Source organism: Nicotiana attenuata, unplaced genomic scaffold, assembly GCF_001879085.1.
Source record: "Nicotiana attenuata strain UT unplaced genomic scaffold, NIATTr2, whole genome shotgun sequence".
Taxonomy (NCBI): domain Eukaryota; kingdom Viridiplantae; phylum Streptophyta; class Magnoliopsida; order Solanales; family Solanaceae; genus Nicotiana; species Nicotiana attenuata.
In genome coordinates this window covers 290,886-298,615 of record NW_017671347.1, presented here as the reverse complement: position 1 = coordinate 298,615, position 7,730 = coordinate 290,886, and positions in this window count along the sequence as shown.

The following is a 7,730-nucleotide window of genomic DNA, read 5'->3' as shown; positions in this document are numbered from 1 at the left end:
CTTTTCTCAGACCTGAGTGTGTCAGAGTTCCCTAAGGACCTCATTAGGACCCCGGGCAATGCTCATACCCAAGTTACACAACCAGAATAGAGATGAGTGCAGTGTGGAAATGCCAGCCCTCATGTGTCCAAGTTCAGAGGGAGCTCATAGGTCCCAAGGCAAGGCTCGCATGAATAGGGCAGAACTTAAGTCTAAGAAGAGAGTGAAAGTGCATAAACAGAGTTTTAAGAGCTGAGGAATAAAGGAGAGGAAAAAGGGTGATGGGAGTCAGCCATTAACATTTTAGAGAATCAATAACTTCACATTAAGGGGGCAGGGGATTGGGAATCCATTGCAAGGAGCCTATACACTTGGGCATGGGTTAACTTTGGGCATGCACAACAATAGGAAGTGCTGACATGCCTGTAAATCAACCAGAACACAAAACAAATAAGGGAAACATGGAGGTTATGATCCTAGGAGGATCAAATTTGGGTCATGTACAGCAATTTCCAATACTGTCACGCCCCAAACTAACCACAAGTATTAAACACATTGGGGTAGGGATTTAGGATTCACAGGTCATAATACATTGATTCAGAATAGGAGAAGTAAAATTACAGCATGCCAAATAAGGGTACCGGGCTAAACACAATTAGTGGGCAGACTAGAATGCAAGAAACAGTAAATAAGCATGTTGTTGTTGGTGCAGAAAACTTAATCAGAACATACCAGTAAAAAAATTCAAATGCAGAAAATGAGCAAGTTTCCCCATAGCCTAGCCTTGGCTTTCAGCCGGCTAGGTAAGGCAGCAATATAGCAGCAGCAGAGAAGAGAGAGAGTTTTAGTGTAGTGTGTGTTTGAACTCAAGTGTTATGCCTTGTGTTCGGGTGTTGAAAGAAAAGAAGTATAGTGTATTTATAATTTTTTGAAAACGGGTGAGAGAGAGGTAATAAGCCATAAACATGGAAACAATCATGATTCGGAATCAATTATACAAGTGATTCCCTTTAATTAAGGGAGCACTTGTTTAACGGGCATTGACTGGTTTAAAACAAGGAAAGAAATCAATTTGTCAGCAGGCTGACAGTTGCCATAAATGAAGTAGTAAAACATTTAGCTAGCAATCGAGTCTAGGTACAGAGATACTCTAATTTTGGAAAGGATTCAGTAAGGCGAAACAGGAAAAGAAATCAGTTAACTTTAACGGGCAAGCGAAATCAGAATTTCACAAAGGAAAAGTTTGAAATTAGTCACAAGTTTGAAAATCAGTCAAGGAAGGAGAATTAGCATATAAATAGGGTGCATAAACATTATACATGCGAGGCCAAGCCTGTTGGCAAAAGGAAATAGCATACAATAGTAGCACAAAAGAAAGTTCAATAGATAGCAACACTCGAAGTATGATAGTCAGTTGAATTAGTAGTGAAGAAACATAGAATATCAAAAGCATGCGAAAATCTCACAGTAGCAAGTGAGGAAAACCCCCTTTGAAAATTAGGGTTTCGAACATAATCAAGTTTTAGAGATGATAGAAACTCAGAATCTGAAGAATCACACAAAGGAGCAAAAGGTTTCGAAATAAAGAACTTCAAATCGAGTCATGCACTTAAACTAATAGTCTCAGACTCAAAGCCATAGGGTTTTCAGCAATAGAAGAATTTTAAAGATGGATAAACAAAACAAATCGGATAAAACTAAGGCAAACAAACATTCGTCTAATAAACAGTCAAAAGAAATTAGGGCTTTAACTTGCAAACTCAAGTAGAAGAACGATATGAGCAGACATGCAAGACATGTCAAGAAAAATCAGAGAAACGTTTGAAATAACTTAATAGAAACCCTAATCGGAAAAGATAAGGGGTTTTGAAGGCAGAGTTTTAAAAGAAACTTCGAGCAAAAAGCTTAAAAGTTCAGAGCAAACATAGATCTTGAAACATCTAAAAGAAATGGGAAGGACCTTAGAGGTTAGGGTTTCAGAAGAACCCCAAATGATAAGAAAGGCTTTGAAAACCATCAATCTAAGCATGAGAGTCAAGAGTCTAACTCGAATAGCCATGGCTGGCCGGAGAAAAAGTCAGAGACGACTGGAGAATAGCCATCGAGCAAAGACTGCACAAAACCCTTCGTGATATGGTCATGAGACCATAGAATCGGACACGTAGAAACCATGGGAGGTGGGTACAGGTCTCCGACGACCTTGGAAGCCATAGATTTGGGAGATATTGGAGTTGTAGTTTGATGGCGGCGGCTAGGGTTTGAGAGGATTTGAGAGAGGATTGAGAGAGAAGGGGGGATTCAGGGGCGGCGGAGTTTGGAAAATGCAAAGGGTTTGGGGATCTTTGGGTTTAATTAGGAAAGGAGGTCTGGTGGCCGTTGATCATTTTGATCAACGGCCTAGACTGAACGGGTAGGTGGGGCGGTTTAGAGAATAGGGTTTGGGTCGGTTCAGATTGTAATTGAGTTGGGGTAATTGGGTTTAAATTGGAGGTCCAATTCAGGCTGTAATTGAAATGCAATTGGGGCTAGATTTTAAATAGCCACTTTTCCCTTATTTATTTTATAAAAAATAGCAAATTAATTTCTGGAAACAAATTAAAAGCATTAAAAAAATTTATAATTTATAATTATCAATTTAAAAATACTGGGCTAATTTTATGAATATAACCGCAATTAGATCTTAAAAGAGGCTAATATTGCAACTGTATGCAATTTAGCTTAAAAAATACTAAATAAATTTGTAAAAATATGCAAAGATTATCTTAGCTATGTTTTAGCATAAATATGAGAATCCAATAAATGAATCATCAAAAAAATAATAAATTTAGAAATTATTATTGGATTTTTAGGGATAAAATAGGGCAATAAATTGATTTAAAAATCTTTAGAATTTAAGGGAAAATAATAAACATTTGGACATACTTATATATGCATGCATATGCTATTTTGAAAGTATCTTGCCTATTAAAAATATATAGGGGAAAATTGGGTATCAACAGCTATTATTCAATAAAAATCGGATTTCAACAATTAACCCGTGTACGCACTCGTCACCTCGCGTACACGGCGCTCACATATCACATCAGTACCAAATTCTAAGGAGGGGTTTCCCCACACAAGGTTAGGCAAGCCACTTACCTCGAACCAAGCTCAATAAATCAGTAAGCATGCCTTTTCCACGATTTTTTGACTCTGAATGGCCCAAATATAGCCAAAAGCAATACCATAACTATAACTATAAGAAACTAATCTAATTAATGAAATCAAGACTTAAGCAAGAAATTAGAAAGTCGACCCGGGCCCACGTCTCAGAATCGGGTAAAAGTCACAAAATATGAACACCTATTTACTCACGAGTTCACTAGTACTAAAATTATCCAAATTCGATATAAAAATTCGAATCAAAACTCCAAAAATTTAGTTGAAGAACTTTCCAACTTTTCCCAAATTTCTCAACCCAATTCCTTAATTAAATGATGAAATCAACTATAAATTAATGGAATATAACCATAAATGAGTTAAGAATCGTTACCCAATAACTCCCTCTGAAAATTCTTCAAATTATAGCCCATATTCGAGCTCTAAAAGTCCCAAAATGAAGAATGGGATAAAACCCTCAAATTTAGCCTTTTCTGCCAAGCGATCTTCGCACCTGCGAGCCTTCAGTCGCATCTGCGACACCGCACCTGCGGAAATTCCATCATAGTGCGGAAATGACTTAAGAGGCCTGGGATCGCTTCTGCGGTAAGGTGGCCGCACGTGCGTGTGCGCACCTGCTGACAATGGTCTGCTTTTGCCAAAAAACCTCATCCACCCAACTCCTGCTTCCGCGATCATCTTTCGCTTCTATGGTCCTACTCTCGCACCTGCACCCACAGACCAAGCTTCTCAAAACCGCACCTACGTTCCTCCTCCCGCACGTGCGAGTCTGCACCTGCGGTCAACCCCACCGCAGGTGCGACAACAACAGAAGCTGCAATGCTTCAGCCATTCCTCAAACTTCCATTTCGATCCGTTAATCATCTGAAATCATGCCGAGGCCCCCGGGACCTCTACCAAAGATACCAACAAGTCCTAAAACACCATACGAACTTAGTCGAGCCCTCAAATCACATCAAACAATGCTAAAATAACGAATCATCCTCCAAATTCAAACTTAATGAACTTTGAAACTTTAAACTTCTACAACCGATGCTAAAACCTATCAAATCACGTCCGATTGACCCAAATTTTGCACAAAAGTCATAATTGACATTCCACAACCGGAATTCGACCCCGATATCAAAAAGTCCACTTCCGGTCAAACTTCCCAAAAATTCAACTTTCGCCATTTCAAGCCTAATTCAGCTACGGACCTCCAATTCACAACCCAGACACGCTTCTAAGTTGACACTACGGTCAAAATCCTAGAACTTAAGCTTCCGTTTTAGGGACTAAGTGTCCCAAATCACTCCGAAACCACAAAAAAATCCTCCCAGCAAGTCACACAAGTAGAAAAATATACGGGGAAAGCAGTAAATAGGGGATCGGGGTATTATTCTCTAAACGACCAGCCGGTTTGTCTCCCCCTCTTAAAACAATCGTTCATCCTCGAACGAGCATAGAAACATACCTGAAGTGGTGAAAAGATAAGGATAACGGCTGATCATGCTCGGTCTCCCAAGTCGCCTCTTTGACCGGCTGACCCCTCCATTAAACCTTCACTGAAGCAATGTTCTTTGACCTCAACTTTTGAACCTGCTTGTCCAAAATCGCCACCGACTCCTCAATATAAGATAGATCCTTGTCAAACTGGACTGAGCTGAAATCCAACACATTGGACGGATTGCGGTGGTACTTCCGGAGCATAGAAACATGGAATACTGGATGAACTCCTGCTAGACTGGGAGGCAAGGCAAGCTAATAACCAACCTCCCCAACTCGCCGCAACACCTAGAATGGGCCAATAAACCTTGGGATCATCTGCACTTCTTCTCGAGCCTCATAACGCCCTTCATGGGCGAGACCTGGAGCAAGACCCGCTCTCTAACCATGAATGCATCATCGCGAACCTTCCGATCCGCATAACTCTTCTGTCTGGACTGGGCTGTGCGAAGTCGTTCTTGAATCACCTTAACCTTATCCAAAGCATCCTCAACAACATTTGTACTCAATAATATAGTCTCGCCCGGCTCGAACCAACGCACCGGACACCGATAGCGCCTACCATACTAAGCCTCATACGGTGCCATCTGAATGCTTGACTGATAACTCTTGTTGTAGGCAAACTCTGCAAGTGGCAATAACTGATCCCAAGAACCTCCAAACTCCATCACACACGCACATACCATATCTTCTAGTATCAAAATAGTTCGCTTGGACTGTCCGTTCGTCTGAGGGTAAAATATTATGCTCAACTCAACCCGAGTACATAACTCATGCTGTATGGCCCTCCAGAACCGTGATGTAATTTGTGTACCCCAGTCAGAGATGAGATATACAAGCACGCCATGAAGCCTGCCAATCTCGCGGATATAACCTCGAGCCAGCTACTCGGAAGAATAGGTTGTCATCACAGGAATGAAATGAGCTGACTCGGTCAGCCTATCCACAATCACCCAAACTGCAGCAAACTTTCGTTGACTCTGTGGAAGCACTACTACAAAATCCATAGTGATTCGGTCCCATTTCCACTCCGGAATCTCTTACTTTTGAACCAATCCACCCGGTCACTGATGCTCACACTTCACCTGTTTGGAATTTAGACACCGGGCTACATATTCCACTATGTCCTTCTTCATTCTCCTCCACCAATAATGCTGTCTCAAGTATTGATACTTCTTCGCGGCACCCGGATGAATGGAGTACCACGAACTGTGAGCCTCCTAGAGAATTAACTCACGCAACCCCATCAACATTGGGCACACATAGCCTGCCCTGTATCCTCAATGCACCATCATCCCTAATAGTGACCTCCTTAGCATCATCGTGCTGAACCGTGTCCTTAAGGACAAATGCATGGGGTTCATCATATTGACGCTCCCTGATACGATCATAAAGAGAAGAATGGAGATCACACAAACCAAAACTCATCTCGGCTCAGAAATATCTAATCTAACAAACTAGTTGGCTAATACCTGAACATCCAATTCCAATGGCCTCTGTGCTGCTGGTAGGTATGCTAAACTCCCCAAACTCTCCGCCTTGCGACTCAAGGCATCGACCACCATATTGGCCTTCCTGGGATGGTATAAAATAGTGATATCATAATCTTTAAGCAGCTCTAACCACCTCCGATGTGGGAAGTTAAGATCCTTCTGCTTGAACAGCTGCTGTGAAATCTGGTGATCAGTGTAGACCTCACAAGCTCAAGGACGTGGACAAGATAGTTCTTTTTATGCACCTTTAGTTGTCTAGATGGGTACGCAATTACCCTACGGTCCTGCATTAACACCGCGCTGAGACCAACCCGTGACGCATCACAATATACAGTATAAGACCCCCAACCCGTAGGCAATACCAAAACTGGGGCTGTAGTCAAGGTTATCTTGAGCTTTTGAAAGCTCTCCTCACACTTCTCTATCCACCTGAACGGAGCACCCTTCTGGGTCAGCCTGGTCATAGGTGCTGAAATATATGAGAAACCCTCAACAAATCGGCGGTAATACCCCGCCAAACCAAGAAAACTCCAGATCTTCGTAGCTGAGGACGGTCTAGGCCAACTCAACACTTCTTCCACCTTCTTCGGATCCATCTTGATCCCTTCTCTCGACACTACGTGACCCAAAAATGCCACTGAGTCTAACTAGAACTCACAGTTTGAGAATTTTGCATATAACTTCTTTTCTCTCAAGGTCTGAAGCACAACCCTCATATGTTGCTCATGATCCTCCCGACTCCAGGAGTACACCTAAATGTCGTCAATAAAAACAATGATGAATAAGTCAACATAGGTTTGGAATACACTGTGCATCAAATGCATAAATGTTGCTGGGGGCGTTGGTCATCCCAAATGACATCACAAGAAACTCGTAGTGACTATACCGCGTCTTGAAAGCAGTCTTCGAGATATCTGAATCCCAAATCATCAACTGATGATACCCTGAACGCAAGTCAATCTTGGAAAACACTCTAGCACCCTGTAACTGATCAAATAGGTCATCAATACGAGGCAATGGATATTTGTTCTTCATTGTAACTTTGTTCAACTGGCAATAATCAATGCTCATACACATAGAACCATCTTTTTTCTTCATAAACAAGGCCGAAGCACCCCATGGTGTCACACTGGGTAAACTTCACCCAAAAAAATCCAAATCTTAAAATACCATACCTAGCTTACCCAATTCTCACACGACTTAAATCCCAAAATACGGGATGCAAGTCTTCTCTTCACACATCTGGCTATGGAGCCATGGTGTTCATTCTCACTTTCCAAATTTAGAGATTTGATACAAGTCGACCCACTTTCAATGCAGGGGCAGTTGTTAGCCAGATTTTGAGGAATGTCATGCTCGCATGACTCGGACATACAAAGAAGAAAAGTGAAGCCTCAAGTTAGCACAAATCGATTTCCCTCCCTTGAACTAAGAATTTTTCTTTGGACGCAGGAGGGACAACCTAATCTCCGGAACCATCACGGAATGATAATATCGCATTCCCGATCATAATCGGATACATCACTTGCTACACTACTTAACTCAGTACCCTGTTAATTTTATAACTTCACCTGAGAGGAACTCTAACATTTTCTCCTTCAGTTTTGTAGGAAT